Here is a 24136-nt window from a genome sequence, read left to right on the forward strand (position 1 = left end):
CGAGGCCCCGCTGAAGAACGCGGCAGTTGTAGCCGCAGCTTAAGTTTCGGTGAAAATTACTTTAACATCGTCGCAAAGCTTGCGACACAGATCGTTTCTAACCCCTTACAGGCCCCTGACTGGGAAATTACTCATCTTCGGGCATAAATTGCCTGACGCCTGTCAAACCTAAGTTGGCGCTGGGAGCGCAGGGCCAAACTTTGCCCCCCCCCCGCCCCAAGCTCCCTCAGGGGAACTGCGCGGGGCGCCGCAGCAGGGGGCAGCAGAGGCGCACAGCCCGCCGCGCCGCCGGACCGGCGCCGCCGGGCCCCGGACAGGCCCGGCCGCCGGGTCCCTGACATGGCCGCCGGGTCGCCTTCTCGAGCGCGCCCTCCACGGAGGGCCCCTGGGGTGGGAGGAGGCGGGAGGACGAGGTCTCGTCTTAGAGGTGTTTGGAGAAGGGCAGCGTGATAGTCGGGTAAGGTTTCCGGTCGGGAAGCGGGAGCGACAGGTCAGCCCGCTACTCGGTCCGCAGTGTCGGATCGACAGGATTTACGGGACTGGAGGGTTTGGGCGAGGCTGGGCCACCTGTGTCCTGCGCGACGCACGCCTGCGGTGGCTGCGGGTGCGCCTCTGGGCCGAGTGGCGCAAGCAGCGAGCCCTTGCTTTGGGCCTTTCGGGTAAGCTGCCCTGCCACCTGTGAGAGGTTACGCTCTACGAGCAATTTTAGTCTGCAGAGATTGATAGAAATTCAGAAGCATTGGAAGCGTTCGTGTCTTGTCAGTGAGAGAAAGGAGAGGTTGTTAGGAAACAAGGAAAAGATATTAAAGGGCATCAGGAGATTACTGTCGTTTACGCTATAGAAATAGAAAATGTTCTGTTTCACCTTTGTGTCACTTGAAAGTTTTCTTCCCTCTCCACTGAGAACTTGAATTTCAAAGGCTGTTAGGACTTCAGTATCATCTCAGCATCATTCTTTAAGCAGGTTAAGAACAACCAGGATTAGGAAGCAGCAGCTTGCCCTCTCGCCCAGGAAGTGAGACCATGTGGGAACCACCACGCAGTTGGCCTATGCTCTCCTCCTCTTAAGTAACTGTCTCCTTTTCCACTCCATCTTTCCTGCCCCCCTCCCCCCTTTCAATTTGCCAGGTACTTTCCTACTGCTGCGTAAAATTATTAAACCTTGCCAGGATAGCTTATTTTTCTTCAGTATCTCTGTTAGGGTTTTTTTATTTGTTCTTGGGGGGTACCATCTGGTACAAGTAGTTGCTGATAAGCAGCAGCGGCTTCTTATGCATGAGAACAATCATACTTGCTCAGAGGGAAGGTCCATCTCAGTCAGGACCCCAGTCCTGGTAATGTTCACTTACAAGCCTTCCTCATCCTGTTCTCCTTCTCAACGTTTTTTTTTTCTTTTTTTTTTCTGTAAATGCAACAATTTCCAGCTCTCTGCTCTCTTCATATCTGACAAGACGCTTTTCCACCTCTGTCAGGCCTGGGGTTCCAGGCAAAGCTTTACCAGCCACCACTGCAAAAAAGTAATTGTACCTCTCTCTGCTAATCATAGTAATGCATGATTCGTGACAACAATAGCATTACAAAGATAAATCAGTCTTGAGAGAGAAGGCTGGCACTGGTGTCCTTTAAATCCTTTCAAGATGCGCAAGGGTCTGCAAGGTAAGGCAAGCTGCCAGCCCACTCCACAACTAGGTAAGGGGCAAACAAGTCGGCTGCGCTTTCTCTCCCTGAACTCTGGTTTCTTTCACTGCCCTTTCTTTCAGGTACGAAACTCTCATCTACAGTATAAAGCTCTTTTTAAGAGTCTACTCCACAGGAATAGCTTCAGTCGATGCTGAAATACACTGATCTCTAAGGCAGGACCTGACAACTATTTAATACTGTTTAGCAGAGCCTAACAAAGGTATCTAGTAGAGGAAGTTTCAGAGAGGCATAGTTAATAATTCCAGCCAGCCTGGCATATTCTTTTGTGGACAATCCCTCAAGGATAACCAGCAGTCAGCAGGCTGACGTACTTTTTTGAGAAATAAGCACTTTCACTTACCTTTTGCACTTTACCTCTGTGCTAGGACATCAGTTGAGTTTTCCCGTGAAGGGCTACCATTTAATGAACTAGCGGCAGCTTTTTTCCCTCTCACGCATGGGAAATTCCTCAGTAAATATTACGCCTGTTTTTCCAGGTAGCATATAAGATTCAGCAATATTTCTTTCCTCTAGCTGGATCTCAAACCAAAAAGAAAGCCGCCTCCCCTGTTCTTTTCCTCTGGCTGTATATGCCTACATTACTTTGCAAGGTTTGCAGAAGAAGATACAGAGAGGCTATTCAAGAACGACATCCCAGGAGCACTGATCTTGTGCTTTGATTACTGCTGTCTCCTCTGATTAGCTAAAAGGAGGGCAGGTGACCTCAACCCTAAGTGAGAAAATAAACAGGCAAGCAGATGTAGTTCCTGAGTGACAGATGAGGCTGTCTGACAGAGGAAGTTTCTGAATGATTGGCAGGAAAGGTTGAGGGAGTGTTCAGGCCTTTTAAGCCTTCTCTGGTAACTAGCCAGCTGGTCATGCCTCTCACCTGATATATTTTCCATTAATTTTGTACAGACTTGATGACTGGTCTGTGTATGGAGAAACTGTAATTTATATATATTTTTATATGTGTATTTATATATGTAAAAATTGTTCTTACCAGACTCCAGCTAGCTTCCTCTTCTTTAGGAAAACTATTCAGAGAAGCAGGCAGTTGAGCAGCTTCTAGAGAGCACAGTTATGACATGACTAGCGCTGCACTTCAGCATGACTAAAACTGATCAGATGGGAAGAGTTGAAGGGTGATTAGGAGGGCAGCAGCTTTTATTTACTCAGAACATCTCCTGGAACTTAGCAAGGAAAGAAGAGGGAAGTCAACATGAATTGCAAGGGGATTTAAATGGGATTTACACAACAGGGCTAAAGCCTGCAGGGTTTGCTGTGCTTCCTTAGGATGATCAGTCTCTGCATATTCTGGTACGGATATATGGCCGAGGCTAACTTATAGTAGCATTAGTTGCTTCCAGAATATTCTCCTTCTTTCAAATAGCCCAATCTAGTTGAGACTCAAAGGTCTAGAGGTATTTAAGGACTTTGTCCAACAAAATGATAGGACCTGTCTGTAGCATTCACAGCTTAATCCCCCAGACCAAAGTCAAATTGGTCTGGTAATGCCAGAGATCACCGTTTAATGCTTTATTTTTTGCCCCTTGCCTTCTGCCATCCTTCACCAGAATAGGAGTCATATCTCTGTGCTTGACTGAAAAGTACTTTGGGTACCGTTCAAAAAGTATGGCAGATTTCAGTAATTGGAAACATGTATCTGAAGCCTGTTGATTGGAAAATATGTAGAATCAAAACTACCCAAGTATGTTCAGAGGTCCTTCTTGGTGACGTCTGAAACAAGCTGCTTGTAAGGTAGGGGACATTTGTTCCTCCTGCTCTTCCAATTTTATTGCTAAATTGCTAAACCTGTATAAGGCTGGCAATCAGGATTCATGCAACGTGTAACTGCTAAGAATCCTTCTCTCCACAGCTTAACTTTATATTAAAGTGAACCCAGAGTTAAAACTAGCAGGCTGGGATGGTTCATTCTGGTACCTATTCCAGTATTTATGCAGAATAATAACATTGGGAATGTTTAGCTAGCTCAGCTGTCTGATTGTCTGAACATCCCTAAGTGCTTTATAATTCAATAAATGCAGGCATCAGTAGATAAATGGGATGTTTTATTATAGACATTATATCCTTGCAATTCTCCTGTGCCAACAATTTAAGTCCCCACAACCTCCTTAAAACTCAAACACCAATTTGAAAGGTACAGTCATTCAGGGGGAAGAAAAAAAACACAAACAAAAATGACCTGCAAATAGTCACCAGCACACACAGGCAGACAGAATCTAACACGCACACTCTTCAAGTCCAGGTCCTAGAACAGTTAATAGAGCCAGCTTCACATTTGTTTCAAGTCCTAAAGAGATTATAATACAGTAAAAAAATACCATGTTAAGTGGAGTCAGTTTCCGTAGTGGTGTAGAGCAGGCTGGAGATAAACCTTATGAATTGTATTAGGTCACACAGTAAAGCAGAAGAAAATAGTGGTATAATAATCCTGTGGCTCACCAGGCAGGACACTGCGTTCAGAAGACCCGAGTTTTAATCCATACTCTACTACTGATGTGCATAGACAGAATCAAACCACATGGATCCATATCATCAAGTATATATAATCACTTAGGAACTAACATACCTTTGAGAGATCTGGTTTGTAGCATTCCATGCCTTTGTTTCCTCATCTGTATAATGGCATCAATGAGGTATACCCATACTTTTAAATCAACCTGAGATCAACAGCCGAATACAAATAAATCTGTATTACTAATGAATAGACAGATGGCATTTGTTTATCAATCAATTCCATACAAATTGAGAAGAATATTTACTGTGATCAACAATATTCTGTCATGAAGATGAATGAAAGGTAAACTTTGGAAAGAGGATTGTGTATTGAAGTGGTAACTTTCAGAAATAAGGAATTTTCATCAAATCGGCTGCTATCAAGTCACTATGGACAACGGTAAACAGAGATTGTGGGGTCTAATAGCTATGACTATATTCTTGACTTTGTGGAGTCAGGAGACTATGCAGACTGCTGAGATGTTAGGCAAGCTGTTTGGCCAACCTCGCTAGGAGTTTCTGAGAGACCTTTGCTGTGGTGTCCTGGCAGCACAAGAAGAGTTAAGAAGTAGGAACAATCCAGTGAGATGCTGCCCTCTATTCTGCCTGGAAGGATTGTCTTATTTTGTCTGGCATGTACAGGAACTCTCATTGTCTTCTCAGTGTGGGACAGCCAATGTGGAGAATCACTCCGCATTTTCCTCTCAGGACCATGTTTCCCACACAATCTAATTTCTCATGTAAGTGTATTCCACAGCACCAAAAAACGCATGCATTTTTAGTTCTCGATGTCTTTACCCTGAGTCTTGCTAACTGCACTACTCCTGCAAGCATAGCACTCTCAGTAGCTGGCACAAGGAGGCAGCATTTGGGAAACGAATATCGTGCATTTGGACTGGATGAGAGAGCAAATGGGATGGCATGGGATGCTGAGGTGTGAGGAATACTTCCCTGCATCTCTGGCCACGTCCATGTGCCACTGCATTCAGAGTGCGAGAAAGTAAGTTGCAGTAGCTTCACATGGTGGTCTATCAGGCTCTCGTCCCTGTCCCATGGGAATGAAGTGGTCTTGCAAAACTGCAGAGGGCAACCTTTACCTGCAGTCATTTGAGCATGCAGGGCAGTCAACATGAACCTAAGGCTGTGGAGATCAGAAGGTGAATAGTGTCTCAGGGTAAGAGCAGGGCTAGCTCCTCCTCACAAATTGGTAGTGTCACTTCTTGGCTGGCCTAAGTTTGGCCAAGGCCCGTATGGCATTCTCTGTGGTGATGACTGCCAGAGTGATGAAAAGCAGGGCCACTGTCAGCTGACATTTACAGCTGTATTGACCTCTCCCAGCCACTGCTCTAACTCATCAAAGTAAGGGAAGAAATGTTGCGTCCTGCAAGGACCTAAGTCTATCAGGGATAGTGTCGTTGGGAGGGGGAGCCACTTTGAGGGATCTCTGGGATGGAAATGATGGGAGGCACCCAGCTGCTTCAGCGTCTTTGTTAGGTTCCATAAAAGTGGCAGCAGCACTGTCTGATGAGCAGTTATAAAGGCAGCAATAGAGAGAAGATAATGGCTGCTATTCTGTCCCATTAGTCTGAACAAAGCTGCCTGAGCCTGCCCTCAACTCAAATGCTAAACCTGTTATGACTTGCTTGCTAATTCTGTCTTTGGGTCCCAGGTGGAGAGAAAAGAACGTCCTGCTGGGACAGAGGGCAGCCCTCAGATAGACGTGAGGAAAACAAGCTTCTCTCACTTGCACGACGTTTTTCCACTAGTGCATGCAGAGACACTCGCTAGCAGGAGATGCCTGCCGTTAATGCTTCTTTAATTGAGAGAAAGCAAAATTCCTGAGACACCCCATGGAACAATGAAACACGTAGAGTGAAGAGCATCACGCAGGGCACAGTTCATCATTTCTTCGTGTGCATTAGATGCTACTACTTGTGGGCATACATACAAATATGCACAAAGATAAATATATTGCATCTTCTTTTAGTTTAGTTGCTTAAGTTAGCTGCGGGCTGACATATGATAGAGTTCACGTTTAAATCTTCAGAGTAAAACACTTTGAAAGCAAACCTATTAAGGTTAATAGAATGAACGTACAATGCCCATGGTAAGAAGGAGGGGGGAGTGAGACACTCAGTAAATTGTTCACCAAATAGCCTGTCACCTCTAAGTCTGCAGCTGAAGGCCTGCCAATGGATCATTCTATTATCTTTAATGAGCTTAATTTTAAAGTGGTATGCACATCAAATGTAAAATACCGACATCAGGTTTGTTATCTGTGATACTGCATCTACCGTAAATATGTTAATAAAGAATACGTGCAGTCTAAGAAAGTGCAAAGGCATTCTACATATCACATTCACTTAAAAATGTCTAAAATTTAAAACAAAAAGTATTTATGTTCTTTAACCTACTCCATGCACAAAACCCAGTACAGTATGGACAAATGTACAAAGTACTTTCTAGAAAATGCATTCAGAATTGAACATACTTACCAAATTAGTTGTTTGGCCTTTTTTTACCTACTTCGTGAGAAAACAGATAGCCATTTACTTATGACTTTAGGTCAGGTTTTCAAAGTGCCTAAAATGCAGGTTAGCACCCTATGAGATTTTTGCTGCAGTTAATTGCATTCATCCTTTGGCACCTCGTCACCTTAGAAAAATCTATCTCCTACGTTTTAAGACAGACTACCACATCTGGCTGGGCTGCTTGTGCATTTGATGAAACATGCAGCAAATTTCTACTCCTGCAGAATCTCTGCTTTTCCTTGCCTCCTCTTTAAAAAATTGTGTTGAGTATGCCACAATAACTATCACATTTGCTTCGTGCCATTTGAGATGTTTTAATTCCCTCGGCCATCACTGAAGTTACTCCCTCCCCAACAGTGCCAAGTCATGCCCAGGCTCCTACTGCAGGAATATTCTGAGTCTATCAGGAACATTGCTAAGAGGTTTCTCACCCTGATATCCAAATACCAATGAGGAAGATGTTTCAAATTGAGATTCAGTATGTATCAGCCCAGTCAACAGGGATATAATCACTAAAGCAACATTTTTATTCACATTCCAAGGTTCTGCCTACAAACCATAAAGGACAGACAGGAGCTTGACAGCACAGCTGGAGAAAGGAAGAGATGGGTAAAGTTACTAGCACAGAGCTCAGGGGTGTTCTCTCCCTCTGTACAGCCGAAGTGGCAAGTGGGACAGAAGCCAGAAGGGGAATCCAAGCCTAATAGCAAGCTTTGGCAGCCTTGCAATGGCAGAAGTACCAAAGGATAGTGTAATTCCAGTGAACTTAGTTGTAAGTTGATGTTAGCGCGTGGTCATTTGTAAACCAAAGTTTATCACATCCAAAGCACTCCTTGTGGAAACATGACGTACTTTTGACTGGCTTATATTGGCTTATTAATTTTATCTGTGAAATCTGTTGTGCAGACTGGGATAAATTCACAAACAACCAAGATCTTAAATCAGTATATTCTGAAACCCCAGACTACTGGTTTAATTAGCATTGGGCCATGCTACCTGACAGTTCTTATTTAAACTAGTGCAACTTTGTATTTAGGCAATTGCTTTAGCTCAATGCTCCAAAGTATTTAAGCTTTAAAAGGCTTAAAATTAATACTTTACCTGAACATCACTGCTGATCAGGATCTCTGTGCTTTGTGTGTTTCCTTTATTCTTGTTTTCTCTCATTTTAATACATTTCCTCATTCCTTTCTTTTCATCCTTGCTGCTCCCCAAGTTTTTCTTCCCTTGAGTTCTAACCTTGTCTTCCCATGGGCCCTCCTACCTGAAATAATGGAGCAGAGTGACTTTAGCAAAGCTGATTAATATTTTTTCCTGCCTTGGCAAGAAGTGGAGAAGGGAATACTCTTGCAAATATCACCTACTTAAGATGCTAAGCCAAAGAAATCTGTGTTACACTTGAGGCTATACACTGCAAATGGTGTATCCCAAGAAAAGCTAAACTTCTTTGCAGGGAGGAGGAAATTGCTGACCCTCAATGAAACTCTTTCCTAAGGATTTTTAATCTGGGATATGACTCCTGGCCCAATTCAATATCATTTTAATGCAGGACACAATTATAAAAGGTGCAGTTCTTTGCTTTCTGTCCCCTTGCACCCCATTTCCCTCATGTAGTTATACTCAGGCTTTTACTTTGAGTTTGTTATTTTAGGGCAAATCTATCAATGGAGCAATGACCTCAAAACTGCTTTAAAGAACAAGTTGAGGGGCTGTTAAAACATTCTCAAATTGTTGCAGGCTGTGAATTATGTTTTTGTTTTTGCCAGCTGCATCATTAGAGAAACTGATTTCATAATGTAGTAGATTTGCATGCCCCAAGTAGAGGAATTGGTTACACAAGAATATTTTATAAGGAAACGGAGAAGGATTGTAGGCCAATTTTAATTAGAGTTGAATTTTACTTCAACAGTGATGCTCTGAGATTTAAGACCAAAACAAAACAAAAACCCCATCAGTACTGTAGAAATTAGAGAGTAAAGATCTAGTATTCTGTTATTTACTTCATTCTCACTATGGAATATGTTTTAGCACTCATACTATAATGTAAAATATTTACTCTGACCATTAAGGCAATGAAAGCATGGCAGATGTGAGGAAGAAGTAAATATCATGAGTACAGTAAATAACACATACACTACCAAAAGGCGGACAACAGACCATAATAAGTCATTACATTCTTTAGTGCCTATGATAATTTAAAAGCATCCTGTATAGTGGAATACAAGCTTGCCATCAGAGCATAATATGTTGACTCAATAGCAAATCAAATGAAGAGAACGGTATGAAAACACTTAAGAGAGTCTCTGTCATTATTCAGAAACCCTATTTGTAGAATATGTGAACAAGAAACAAGCTCAGTTCTGTTTCTTGATAGCTTAAAATTATGTTTTAGTCTGGTTTGCAAAGGAAAAGATGCTTTTCAAGATTCCGTGAAGTAAATCCGGAGGGTCCGTGCACATGGAATCACATGGAAGGGTGAGAAAGAAAGAGAATTTGTGTATCGCCAGTAATTTCTGAATTTACAGCTCAGTTTCCACCAATGTTGACAGAGAAACAGGCAGGTTTCTTCCAGTTTCATGATAAAAGCCATGATGAAGGAAGGAAAATCTAGACTTACGTGTTATTAGACACTGGAGAATCCACCTGGGACAGGTCACTTTCTAAATTTCACAATATGGGAGAAAAGATTTATTAAAGACTTACAATCAATCTCATCACACAAGTTGCCTATACATGAGGATTTTAGTAAGGGATAATGGAGTTTGGGTTTGAAAGGCATTTAGTAAATTAAAGCTTTGATGAGAAATATCAAGGAATAGGGAAAGACCAGTTTACCCTTGACATGGATAATATCTGGCTTCTGCTAATTGGAGAGCAAGGCACTAAGCTCTGTGGTGCATCAGCTTGTTAGGACCAGAACGCGTTTTAACTAACTAGAAGGAATTCAAATTACTTCAGACAAGGTATGTTGCAAGACTGGTACCTTTACTACAGTATATTTTATATGTTTGTACAAACAAAGTAACTCACAGTTTTGGTACCATAAGTGCAAATGCAACTATGTTAATTCAGTAGAATATAGTGGACCAAATTTACTGTTGGGTTATTTTGTTAGCATCAAAATCTTGTTATGGGCAAAAGTTAACACACTACATATCTATTGAGCTAAGAATTCATTATTATTCCAGTTACTGTTTTAGCAGTCCAGTAGTCCAGAATGATCTCATTAATACAGAAAAGCTTCGTTGATGGTGCAGTTGCATTTTTTAATACAAAACAGTCTAATATCGATCCTGTTCTGTGGTGTTCACTGTTTAGGTGCATCTCTGGGTCCTGAGGTTGACCACTTCAGTCTCCCTCATCTCACGGTGGAGGTGGGGAGTTGCAACATGTCATTAGCATTCTAAGTCCTTGCTGGGAGGACCTTAATGGTGGGCTTTTCTTCCTCCTCAGTCTTGGGTCTGCTTGGGACTAATTTTGTTAATTTTCTCATCTCGGTCTCATTCCTCTTCATCAGATCCCAGCCAAAGTTTGGAGGTTGCACAACAGCCTCACTTCATCAAAGGGCTGCTGTTGCATACACAAGGACAAGGGGGTCTATCAGTCCTTTGCTGTCTGTGAGATTCACCGAGCTGAAGCCTATCCAGCTTGGGTAATAGTCAGGTGGCTGCTGGCAAGCATTAACCAAGCTACAACCAGCTCAGGCCAAGGCAAACCCAGTCAAGTCCTGAGACTTTGTACTGTCAGGTCGACACAAAGCTGTAGCCTTTGATTAGTGATTGCGAAAAAATCATATTCCCTGTCCTAAAATGGCCCAAATCATTTTTACTGGGCTACAATTTATGCCATATATAAATAGTTAATGTGTAACTCAGCCAGTAGGAAGATAAGACGGCTGTTAAAGAATAGCTGTTTGGAGCTGTTCCCCAAGGTGATATCACAATGGCTGTCATTCACATTATCTCTGCAGTGCAGAGGGTGTGATGCTCAGGAAGTATGTCTCTTGTTACAACTGACTTTGATTTTAAAAACAAAGAAAGTAGCTCATAATTTGCCTTTTTTCTTTTCTGTTGCAAACACAGCTCCCTTCAGTAACTTCATCTGCAACTCCGTAGAGGGATGGGCATAACAAATCTAACAAACTAACTTAAAAAATGAACAACAGTAATGAGAACTTCACTAAACTGTAAGTTCAATGAAGTAGGAAATCTGGTTTCATTAGTTCCAGGGTTCACAAGACTGTTTAATGTGTAGCACCTCAGGCTGGACAGAATTTGCTCAGAGCCTTTCCTAGAATGGTGACACAAATTAAGATCCTCAATAGATTAAGATCCTCTGATGATGGAAGGGAGCTCAGAGAGGGCTGCAACATGTGAAATCCAACGTTATTCAGAAATCCACTGGATTTGGGGAAGGTCTGGGGAGCTGAAACTCTTTCCTTACAATGCCAATTAAAATAGGGGGAAGAACACTCCTACTGGAAGATTTTCCTATCCTCATGAAGTGAGGAACTCTGTCAGAATAGGGCATCGACAACTCTTGTACTAGATTACCATATAATAAATGTGATGCTTATGTTGCTAAGCTCTTTTGGTAGTTAAAAAGAAATCAAACCTCCATATAAGTCCACCTCAGCTGGCAAAAATGGGTGCAATAGCTGTCAATCCAATAGGTAGGACTGCAGCCCTTCCCAAAGAGCTCAAATTTCGGTGTGTTCACTTCCAATCTTCCAGCTGAGAGCACAGTATTACTTTTCCTTTGGGTGCCTGATGGTGAGAAGAAAATTCAGAATGTATGTAGAGCAGGTATTAACAGTACCATCTAGAAGGGACTCTACCAGCGCTGCAGGATCAGAAAATATTTCTTTGCCTATCCAGTGGGAGCTTCAAGACAAATTCCAAGTATCAATCCCTTTAGATAAAGTGAACAGGTAGGTTAGAAAGAGAGAAAAGCAACTAGCCACAAAAAAACCCAAACAAACAAACAACTGGATTAAAGCATTTCTCACACAATCTTTCATGCTTTAACCACTACCTTAGAAATGAGATAAGAGCAGCACATGATCAGTAGACAGATCTCCCATTTAGTCCAGGAATGGGGTTGTTAGATTCATATGGAGAAAAGGCTGGAAAGTACTGTGTAATCCTCCAGACTATAGAAAAACTCGATACAAGAGACAGAATATTGCTGTTTGTCTTTTAAAGATACATGCACCAGGAAGTTTGATCTCACAGCTATTCGTCTTCTCAAATGACAGTATTAGAACATCTTTTCCCCCTCCGCTCTCCATCCCATCCATTCACTTCAGATTTTTCCACAGTCAGAAACTATACAACTATCTAAATCTGTAAAACACCATGTGTTGCTCTTTCCTTTGCTTTGGCTTATAGCCAACACTCTGATTATTTTGGACAGAGCCATTCATACCACCATTGCTCCTGACAGAATAAATGATAATCACTGCTCATTTGTCTCCCACTACTGAAGCTGTGTAAATTGGACCATGGCACCATTCAAGTGAAGACAAATTTTGGCAGTTCCTGCTTATTATTCATTTCCACAGCGACTTCTCATCAGCAAGTGGTGTCCACACAGTGATGAAAAGTGGGCTTAAATTTGGAATTTTATTAGTGTTTACTTACAAATGCTAATGCTACTGCCAAAGACTATTGGGAAGGTATTAATCTTCCTCCCAATATCTTTAAAAACCTGTTTCTATAGTGAGCAGATCACGAACAAAATTCTGATCTCATTGATTATTTAAAACAAGCTTAGTTTAGTTAACTCTAGATTTCCTACAGTAACCAAACAGAATTTGACCCCTTAATTAAGCCTGCACTCAAACTTTCATTCAGAAGAGGGTCTGGGTAGCACAATAACACTGAAGCCTCCTACTAGGGTACTCAGCTGGAGACCCAGCTTCTTGTCTGTACTCCAATGAATTGATGAATTGTTAAGTGCTTTAGACAAATGCTAACAGCTTAAAAAAAAAAAAGAAAAAGAAAAAAAAGAAACATCTGTTAAAGGATTTTCTATAACACAGTAAGAGTTTCTTGCTCTCAGTCAAAAAGAGGGAATCTTAATAGTCCTGTACACTTAAAATTTGAAATTACTTCATGGCTTCTGCAGAGAGTAATTTTTGGTATAACAATCTATTTGGTGTAAATAAAGAACTTATGTCAGTCCTCCACTTTGCCTCTGTTAATCTTTTGTGTCTGGTCTCCACACTTAACTTTATTACATCACCTTTTCTGTCAGCAACCACCTTAGCTTCCTTCTCCTCACCAAGGAGGAGGACAAACAAATAAAGAGCTTTTTATATGTATTTCCATGACCCAATGACTTTTTTTTTTCCCTTTCCTCATAAAAACTTTGAAGTTACTTATCCAGTGTTTTCAAAAACCACGTTTCCTGGGTTTCAAAACCTAGGGAGATTGTGATGCAGGAAAAGATGGGGCAAGTGGCATTTCTGGAAGGGCAGTTACTTTTTAGAGAAATTAAGGTGAGTGCTTCAAGGGGAGGGAAGTCAAGGAAGTGCTGCTTAAATGAACATAGAGAAAAAATCTGCAACATTTGCAGGAAGAAGAGAAAAATGAGAAAGTAGTAGACCTAGTCCTTTGTTTCACATTTAAAATAATTGGCAGGCCCTCAGATCAACATCGTGAGTCAGAGTTCTCTGTCACCATGAGAATAGTGGGAACAAGAAAATATAAGCCAATTTGGTATTTGTTAAAACTGGCAAATCTCCTTATCCAAATCAATGTAAATAGGTTCCACCAGGTCCCCAGTCAACTACCTCTCTTTGAAATGCATCTCCCTTGTCACAGAAGTCAAAAGCAGCAAGCATTGAAAGTTTTGCTAAGCACCAGCTGAACTTTAGCAAATAATGCTCTCTCATACTTAATGAATGTTCTAGATGCAAAAGATTCTAATAGCTTGTAAAAACCAATAAATCACCTATGTGTTATTGTATTTACCACCAAAATAAAGCCACACCTGGAACAACATGCAGAGTTACTTTGCTACTTGATATTAGATACAAAGAAACAAAAGACACAAACCAAAGAATTAGATAAAAAATAGATAAAAATTAGCTTAACTGCATGCAGAATAAAGTTATTAGATCTGAAGTGCCTGGTCACAAGGAGTAATAATCTTGCGTTTTTCAAAAGTGACAGTAGAAGTGCCTAACAGCAGTCAAAATCCCTCGTGTATATCTTATCAAAGAGCTGGTGCCTCCAACAATATATTTTATTTACAATTTTCTGTAGTTCTTATCCCTGACTCAGAATGGGGAGTGCCCTTACAGTCCTGGACCACTGTCATCACCTAAATCTCATGTACGCATTGAGGCAGAGTGTTAATTCTGTTGCAGAGTGTAAATGGAGATAGATGCAAATGGCAAATTATGGATTGCTAAATAAGCAATGCCTAAATGGTCTCTAAAATTAAGACTCTCCCATACTTCAAAAAATAATCTATTTTTACCACTTTTACTGCTACAGTAAACTAAAAAGCAAATTAATGTAATGCTACCACTTCAGAAAAAGGAAACGCGCTCTGATGGATTTAGCTGGATATTAACAATCACAATGCCAGAGCTCTGTTATCCATAGTTCTCACCTAAAGCCAAGTAACAATTCTGGGCAAAGCTTCTTCTTACCTCTGGTTGCAGAAAACCAAAACCAAACCACAACAAAACAACAGCCCTGCCCTGCACGCCCCCCCTCATTCCCCCCCCCCCCAAACCAAGCCAAACAGACATCCCAAAAACTTAAGGAAGCTTAATTAACACTTTGGAGAATCAAATTGGAAGGTGTTGCATTCTGTAAGGATTTGTTACATTCTGATTAGTCTGTGGAGAAATAAGACCTCAAATTATATTAGTCACGATGTACAATGCTGCATATATGTGATCATAATCTCCTTCAACTCTACCTTTTAAACCTACTTCAGATTTTAAATCCAGGATACTTGCCTAACAGATCTTTGTTAAAAGGTGCTATGAAAAGATTTATGCTTTAATACACTTCCAGGCATTTTTCTTCTAAACTGTTTCAATAAAATTTTTGCAATGTATCCTGTGAGAGAAGTTACTTTATTCCAAGGTGGGAGCAGGCACAGAGAGCCATTTAACATCACAAGCAGACACTTTCAGTCCAGCCAGCAATCTGAAACAATGCACTCTGAAGGTACACAGAGTTTGTGTAGGAAAGAGTATGAAGTTGCCTTATGAGAGCTCTCCACTGCCTTTTTTATCCAAATAAAGGTGGATGTGTAGAAAAGCATATGCTAGATAAGCCAGTTTTCCCTATTTTTGCTGATGTCGTGCATCGGTAAAGAGATTTTTAAAACCAAACAAACCATAAACCCAGAGCATGTTACGAGTGAGAGACACCTTTACAGTGAGCGAGTAGCAGCTATACTCGTTAGTGTTGTCTTTCTGCCTTTGAAATTTGTTCTTTGCTCTTCAGAGCAGAGACAAGAGAGTTCATGAAATCTTCGCCAAGCTACAAAAGCTTGCCAATTAAAGCCCACATGGAAATATTATGAAGAGAGGAACAGTTATCATAATGACAGATGGACTGTACATAACAGATAGCAATTTACTTCTTCAAGGGTAATTACAAAAGTTGTTGGAAAATAATCAGGCCCTTACTCAGCCAACCAGGAAGATAGAAGGCAGCTGTACAAATAGCAATGTTCATTATGAAGTGCAGCCAAAAATGAAAGCTGAGGCTGAACTGGGTGTCCTGGAAAAAGTTGTGTAAGATGCATGATTGCTTCCTGGTGGAACTACTCGAAGGTGGGCACACAAGTATTTGGAAAAGGATCGTCAGAGAGTAATTACAGTGGCTGGCTATTGATGTAGATGTATCAAGGGGTGTTACAGGGGTTTGTCCTTTGCCCAGTCAGTGTTTGCAGAGGTGCCAAGAATGATGAAATAGAGAATATGTTTATTACATTTTCTGATGAGCTCAAGGTGGATGTAACTGCAAGCACACTAGAGATTGGGATCTAGAATTAGAACAAACTGAGGCAATTACATGACAAGGAGTGCAAGATGCAGTTTGCCAGGAACAGTCAGTTCCACCCATAAGACAGAAGTTATCTGCTTAACTCTGGAAAAAAAATCTGGGCATTAGAGTAGATTTTAAAAAGGTGAATCAATAGTGGTCTCCTATTACAAATAAGGTAGGTGTCACCCTGGGACATGCAAATGAGAGTGCTGCCTGTCAGCATAAGGACATATTTTTACATCACTCAGAAACTGAAATAGATGGTCTTGAGTGGAGTTTTCTGGGCAGTTTTGAGCATGTTCCTTAATAAAGATGGAAAACAGCTGGGCGTAACAGCAGCCTAGGAAATATATCTGAATAAGTGAGGGTAGTAAAGACTAGAGAAAAGAATGCTCAGAGTTAGCATGATAACTATTCAAATATGTAGCAGGCTGTTGCAAAGAGGAGAAGCATGTCCTGCTTCTCCTTCTCCACAATGAATAGGACAAGAAAGAATGGATTTAAACTGCAGCAAGAAAGATTTATGTTAGCTATTAGGAAAACAAATAATGATGGTTAAACACTGTAATACGCTGCCAGGCAAGACTGGGGGTCCTTCATCAATGGAAGTTTTTAAGAACAGGTTATCTCGCCAAAAAAGGTTTATGCACAACTCACAGAGCCTTGGGAGGTGATAGATTTTATTTTCCTTCATTTTATCCTTCTTATGTGCACACACATATCATGCATCTTATGCATATTCATGTTTGAAAAGCAAATTAACTTGATCAAATTTGATCACTTCACAATTCTCCTCTGCTCTTTCGACTCTTCCTCTACTGCTAGTCACCTTCCATATCTCTGAAGGTGTGGTGTTTTTGGCTTCATCTTCTTCTCTCCCCACTTCCCTTTTCCTTCCTTACAAACCGGCAGTTTTTTCCACTGAAAATGTCAGCTACCAGGACAATGCACAAAAATTAGAGACCAATAACTTGTGACCTGGGAGAATGAAGGGTAGGAACATAGGATGTATTTGTCCTATTTGTTCTACCGTTCAAGTCACATTTTTTTAATGTTCGGTAAAGATTTTAAAAAATCATTTCCAGCTGTGAATTCCTCTCCTTTCCTCTCCTTTAACACTCAGAACAACTCGACTGCCCGTCGCTTCATGACAAGTCTGATCAGAGGCTGCTGCCCCTCTGCTGCCTCTCCCCTTGCAGCTCTCCTGCCAAACCAGACCCTTTCAGTTGCTTCACTTCTCTGCTCCTCTGCTGTAACTTTGATCATCTTAGGCTCCTACTACAGTTGGGAGAAACACAGAGGCATTTCCAGAGGACAAGTAAGCCTAACTGTGGCTCAGATCTGCCCTCTGGAAATCCCTCTCTCCGCTGACTACAGAGTGAGCCTGGGGCTTAGACTGCGAACTTGCTTCTGGGAAGTACCATACCCTGAAGGAAAATACATTGAATTGCCCTCGGAAATCTCCTTTTTTTTCAGACAGAAGGCTTTCCCCTGAGGTGGGACATCCTCATGCTGTCAGTTAGTTGGCACATGCTAGGTGGTACAGGGGCAAAGGGGACACTTAGATTTTTAGAGAATGTCTACCCTCATGTAGAGAGCTCCTAGAAATAATTTACATACTGAAAACAGTATAGCCCCCTAATGAAGGCCTTCTCATCAGAAATTTGTCCTCACAAGTGACAAGGCCCTGACGTGGGAACTGGAGAGATGCTGACAGACAGCGTTGCCTAGAGGACAGCAGAAACTAAATGGTGCTACTAGGCTATGGAGCATGGAGCCCTGAAAAGAGCCCACAGCAATGCAAAATGTTAAGTACCCTCTCAGTAGAGAGCAAGCACTTAATGAAATGGGAACATTTGATAGCCCAATAAACAGATAAATAAAAGACAGGCAGCTATAGATTACATGGGTTCCTGGTGACATGATTAATCATGAGAGCACAGCTCATCTGGATAAGGACATTACTAGAATCTTTTTGTTTATTTCCTTGTAATTTATAGTGTCTGCATTACAAAACAGGATTCTCAACAACACATACTAACAGGATTATTATTTTTTTTTTTACATTTTTTGGGGCAGAGCTATATCAAAGAAAAAATTGCAACTGTCAATTATTTTTTCTCTGCAAGAAGAAGATCCTTTAATCACTCAGATTCTGTCTCCTCGATGGCTAAGTTGAATAGTTTACCTTTTTGGATGAAAAAAATATGCATAAATTCAGAATTCCTCATTGTGATGCTGTTTCTGAATGAGACTTTTCATGCCCAAACAATAAATAATTCTTGGGGCTTTTCTTACCCTCTATTAAAAGAGGAGCTGAAAGCACATTCAGCAGGATATTTCCATTTCTCATGAAGCAGCACACGTTCAAGGAACACTTGTATAAAAACTTTCTGAAAATTTCCCATCTGCAGTTGCACTACCATTTGTGGTGGCTGCAAAAGTAGGCATGGTAGTGGGTTTTTATGATTGCATCACCTCTACTACTCTTCAGTGTAACTGTGGCAATATACCGATAACAAATGACAGCAGCCAGAATTGTCTGATTGTTTTAAAACTGGTTGCAGTGTCAACATAAACATTATGAATATAAATGCTAGTTAAAGCTGAGGCAGGAATTATTCAGTTAAACAGGAGCTTTGAAGTTTTATTTTAAAAATTCTCTTTAAAATCACCCATAAAAATAAAATGTAATTTTTGAGTCATAAAATTTTCATGTCGCCAATGAAGATTAGGTTGGCACAAAAAGAATTACAAATTAAACCATCAGTAATTTTGACAGCTAGAAAAATGTAACCAGATCTTTCTTCAAAAGAAATCTAAACCACTCTAGTCTCCCTGCCTTGTTTCAACTATTGTTTCTCATCTGGTCATCAGTTTTCCTTTGAAGATGTTTGCCTCAATTTGTCATTTTTTCATGACAAATAACAAAAATAAATAAATCAAAGAGCCAAGCCCAAGTTCCTACCTCTGGCAATGATTACATTTTATGTCCAGAAAAGAAAGCTCTCTTGCCACCGAGCATGACAGATGACACACTGTCTTTTCAAATACACCTGGTCTGCCAGCAGAGGAGACTCTGCCCTGCTTTCCTACAAGGTTATGTGCTTGCTAGACAGAAGTGGCTCCATGAACTGACAGCCTAGCAGCAGTGCTAATTTCTTATTTTGTGTATTTTCCTGTTTATTTACAGCAGCTGTGTTCCACTTCTACATGCCCGCAAAAACGGGCTTTCATCAGAACACACCACAGCATCCCAAATTTTGAAACACGGAGATAAAAAAAAACAGAAGGAAAGCTTCTTGCTACTAACATTGCTATCCCCAAAAGATATCAAGAACCATTATATACCTCAGACTCAGATTTACAAAGTGTTAATGACCCCCTTCCCCCACTCTCCTAGTTACCAGTCATCACACCTGAATGCCTCACTTCACATCCACTGGTGAAGTCCTATTGCCCCAAAGCTGCTGCGAGTCCTTGGAAAGTTTTGCGGTGGACTACACATCACATAGCATTTTGATATACATTGCTTTGGAAACTGAATCTGTTGAAGAGACAGAGAGCTGAGTATTTTATGCACCCAACACAAATACATATATATATATATACACACACACACACACATATGTACTACAATACAAAAGCCAAAGAAAAGTGACCTGCTGATTTCATTTGAATAGAGCTGGTTTTGTGCTACAGGAAAATATATCTGCAGACTCAAGAGCTAAAAATTCAGTGTTTACATGTACAATGTTTTCAACACTCAGGTTCACAGGGAATTTTTTTCTTGTTTTATGACCTGCATTCATTCATGTACTTTGCAGGAGTTTTAATGTCAGGAATTACCTGGATCTTTGCATTTTGTAGCTGTCTTGGTCTTCCAGGGGACTGAAAAGAACATGGAAATTATTAGAAATACTCATCTTTCACATTTTCAGTAGATCCTTTTCAGCTGTAGCATTCTCCAAATGTGCAAACACAGAATTCATGAATTGTGTATTGATATAAATTATTGAAATCGCAAATGATTACAGTTGTACCTTCCTCTGCTGCAATATTAATAAATGGGATTTGTGTGCTATAGCAAGTGTAACAAGAGTGTGCATTTCTCCGGCAAGTTCTCTGCTACCTCTGAATTTTAGGCAAGGCCAATAAACTGTTCTTCCCTTTCCTATCCATGTTTTTGTTTGTACTCTTTCCAAATTCTGATTAAAGTGCATCATACCTGAGCACTACAGCTCTAAAGGAAATTCAGGGTTTGAAAACATCCACTTCAGGTCACTCCTGCTTCAAGTGCTACCTAGGTTGTATGTCATTGTTTTTCAGATACTCTTGGTGGTCACCATTCAGTGCCTGCTGTTCGCATTAAAAAGCACACAAACTTGCACCTCACCACCCTTTTGTGAATCTCAGGAGATGGGTGAAGGCCTGAATGGAATTTGCTGATGATTATTCCCCCAGAGCTGGATGTCCAGGGATAGTAATAGTAGGCCAGCAAGAGAAAGCTGCTGTTGTAATTGTGCCACAGATAGGGTTGGCAGGTGTTTAATTACCCAGGATTTTAGTTCAGACTTCACAAAACATCTCATCACTGTCTGAAGCTTTGCAGCCCTTACCAAAACAGTAACACTCTTCTGTTTGCCAGTGGTACGAGCAATACAGCAAGCTTGATCCTTTATTAAAAATACTTGTCACCTTTCTTCCTTTCTTTATTCTGTGAAAGATATGCTTGTGTCACTCAAATTTCTTCCAGCTCTGGGTACTTTCTTAATTCTGCTCAATGGATATAAAAAAATATAGCTAACTTCTCTCCCCAGTGCTGCAGCGACCGACCATTGGGACATAAGGTGGTGATGTACGAGGCTCTGATGTTCTTAAGGGGAGGCAAAGGAGTTCACTGAATTAGGGGGATTTTGGAGGAAAAAAAAAGAAAGTGTCCTGAAGGAAATTAACTTTCTTCAATTTAACAAAGTTGATAAAAAGAATTCAAGCAGCTCTACTCAGCTGTACAAAGAACATTCAGGAAGCTTAAAAGAAATGTCTGTCCCTTTAAACTGTCTTTGGGTAGGCCTATGTTAGCAATTTGATTTGGATCAGGAAAGCACTTCTGACATGCATCTCCCAGTCATCACTACGTACTGGCCTGCAGTGCACCTCATGGAGTTGTCTTAGTGCACATCACACGGACTCCTTTAGGACAAACCTACATCAAAAGATACACTGAGAGCACCAAATGCACCCAGCCACTCAAGCTGTCCAGTCCACAGGACCAGACTAAAGCTAGTCCAAGGAACAACCCTCCTTGCCTCCCACAACCTCACACCCTGAACCAAGCACAGTGGATGTCAGATGCTCAACACCAACTCCTTCATCCCACAGATCTACTTGCTTTACACTGCATTAGCTGTTGACATAGACATAACTTTTGTTGAACTGTCATTTTCTTGGAAACACCATTCTGTGGCCTTGTGCTTAATGCAAATAAAGTTAGAGTTTCCTTTCCAGATGGCAGCTGGGATATGAAATACCCGTCCACAATGTAGCATGTGTTTTTTCGCCGTTTTCTACCCCATGTAGCTACCCAAGATCAATCCTGCACTCTGGTTATAGCCCCGGTGACCATATCCTCTTTGTAGTCCATTACCAGTTGATTAATAGCGATTCAAGTTTTGGATCCCATGTCTTTTAAATCCATTGGGTCTAAGCCTCCAGGCCCTTCAAGTCTGGCCTCTGAAATGCATTCCCTTGTGTGAGTTTGAGTGCTGACAGCCCTCTAGAAGAAACATCACATGGTCCAGTTACCCAGGGACTTTAAAATCAGAGCAGAACCGCTGAGGAAGCTGGGGGAAAGAAAAGGAAGTATTCACACCATCTATCTTTAAGCCCAAATTTAGATGCCCTCTATAGTCAATGGAGAGAAGTAGAGATGCTCCAGAGACCAATTCTGCAGAACTAAATTAGGCTCCTTTTCTGAATTGCCCTCCAGAGAAGTATTTGCTTTCCACTGACAACAGAGGGAGTCCAGGAAAAGCAGCTGGCAACATAAGACACAGTCACATTGTGTGAATATCCCTCCATGTCAGGGTTGAAGCCAGAGTCGTGCTAACATACACATGACCACTGAAAAGTGACACATACATGGATGTCATCCTCTCACTTTGTTGCCCTGTCTCTATTATAGGGTGTCTCTTTCCCAAAGCAGCTCAAACCATCATCCTTCTCCTCATTTCACTTGAGAATCCCCCTCTCCCCCCCCGCCCTTTGTGCAATTGCTGGGGGAGAATCACTGAAAGTCACTGTCTGACCACTTATCTCACCCTGCTCAAAATCGCTCAGCATGAAACTCTTAAGCACTGGCTCTTTTACTAAAAAAAAAAAAAAAAGGATGCAGTGCAGCACAATGCTAACACTTCCTGTTGGAAAAAAGATTTCAAGCACAATGGTTTTTTTCTCTCCAAGAAATGCACATCTTGAACTGGATCTACCAGCAAATCTGTAGTGAATTTGTGCAATTGTTTTCATTGAAAAATCAGGGGGAAAAAAAGAAGTCTAAACTTTTCAATAATGATAGCACAAAGGCCTCTGCAAATTTTTATACTGAAGTGAACCTCTGACAATTTTTTTTGTGTGGCTTTTTTCTCTTAGCTAGAAACCTGTAAGAGTTTGGCTTCATAGCCAGCCTGAAACAATTCCCACTGATGTGTTTCACAGGTCTAGCAATCCACCAGTAAGAGACATTAATCAAGCTTCCATTCAAAACTGAGGCAGATATATAATAGAGCTTTCAAAAAGATCTGATTTGTAATACAGGCAAATATAGGCAAAATATCATAAGCATCCCCCTGCATGAGTAACAATCAGAGGGAAAAAGGCCTTATGTCTTGATTTTATTAGAACTGTGATCTGTTAGATTGTAGTCTCAATATAAAAAGACAACTTTGCAGAGAAGTCAAAACTCTGGTTTAATACCAGCATTTCAAGAAAAAATGAAACCAGGAATCATTTTGAAATTATTTTACTTGTTCTTATACTTTGCCATTAGTAGAAAAGGCTGTCAAATATTACAGCAAAGACGGAGGTGACACAAGTACTATGAATTTAAGGACAAATTATTTCAGGAGTTGAACACTCTGCTTTGGAGTGAGGACCTTCAACCATTGTAGTAAACCAACAAGGCTGGTTGAGCTTTTTGCTTTCACCTCTAAAAATAAATAAATAGCATACTTAAACTGACCTATGGCAAAGTTCATTTCATTATATATGCAGCACTTCAGCATCCCCAGATGAAAGATACTGTACAATCTAAGATACTCTTGACCCTTTTGCCCAATAGCCATGTGCCCACACCTATGTGTGGCTCTGCAGGAACGTGCCACATTGTTAAATCAGTACAAAGAGCCCAGCACTAAGCACAGAAGTCTTACAGAAATCAGCAGCTAAGAAATGCTACTTTTCTTTTGAGTTCCTCTGGATATAGGATATTACATAACTCATTAAAATCTGTTTCTAATAGGAATTTATAACTGTAGATTCTGAACAGTAAAATTGAGGTAAAGCCTGCATATTGTTCTGTTTTCCTTGTGAAGTTTTTTAAAGTTAGTTCAGTACCAGATCTGGTAAAACTTCAGGTGATGTTCAATAAACTCCTCTAATTTTATCCTTCCTTCCACAAAGTGGAATTTAGGACTAAATTCATTCCACATTTCTGCAGGGTTATAGCAGAGATAAATTCGGCCAATATGTATTCATTGCTCTGCTAAACACATTACAGTAGCTTTCTTGTGATATTGCATGGAAGACCCAAAAATAACTTGTTTTTCCAGTGTCCTCATCTACTTTTATAACAAATATAGTTGGTGAATGTAAATTAATGGTTATTACAGCATCTGCTCTGCATTTCACTTATTTTTATAGTGAAAGGCTGACTAGACTAACACACCTGCTGGAGCCTGCTATATTACTACTCCAGGGAAAGACGGTTAATTGCATTTTCTGCCTATTAGAAATAGAGAAATTTAGATTTAGTGTTGTCTTCCATGAGGTTCTTTAAACATCTTATCAAAGCTTTTCAAAACCATAAAAAACTCAGTCCTCCTTACTGCCCACCAAGAAAAGCTCTGCCAAAATAAGTTTATTGGGGAGTGAATCCAGTCTCAATAATGTATTTTAGATATAGAATAACAAACATTCCAGCAACTACAGTAATAACAATAACATTAATAAAGTCTTCCTTACATGTACTAAAATGACACTTCGGAGGTGGACTAATGTAGTGTGAGCTGTAAGACTTAAATCTAGCTCACAAACTAGAATGCAGTGTTACAGAGATAAAACTGCAGTCTGTAATTATTGGCAAAATCAGAGGAAGGGTCAATTTCTCTT

This window comes from Haliaeetus leucocephalus, unplaced genomic scaffold (assembly GCF_000737465.1).
Source record: "Haliaeetus leucocephalus isolate CR32 unplaced genomic scaffold, Haliaeetus_leucocephalus-4.0 Scaffold808, whole genome shotgun sequence".
Lineage (NCBI taxonomy): Eukaryota > Metazoa > Chordata > Aves > Accipitriformes > Accipitridae > Haliaeetus > Haliaeetus leucocephalus.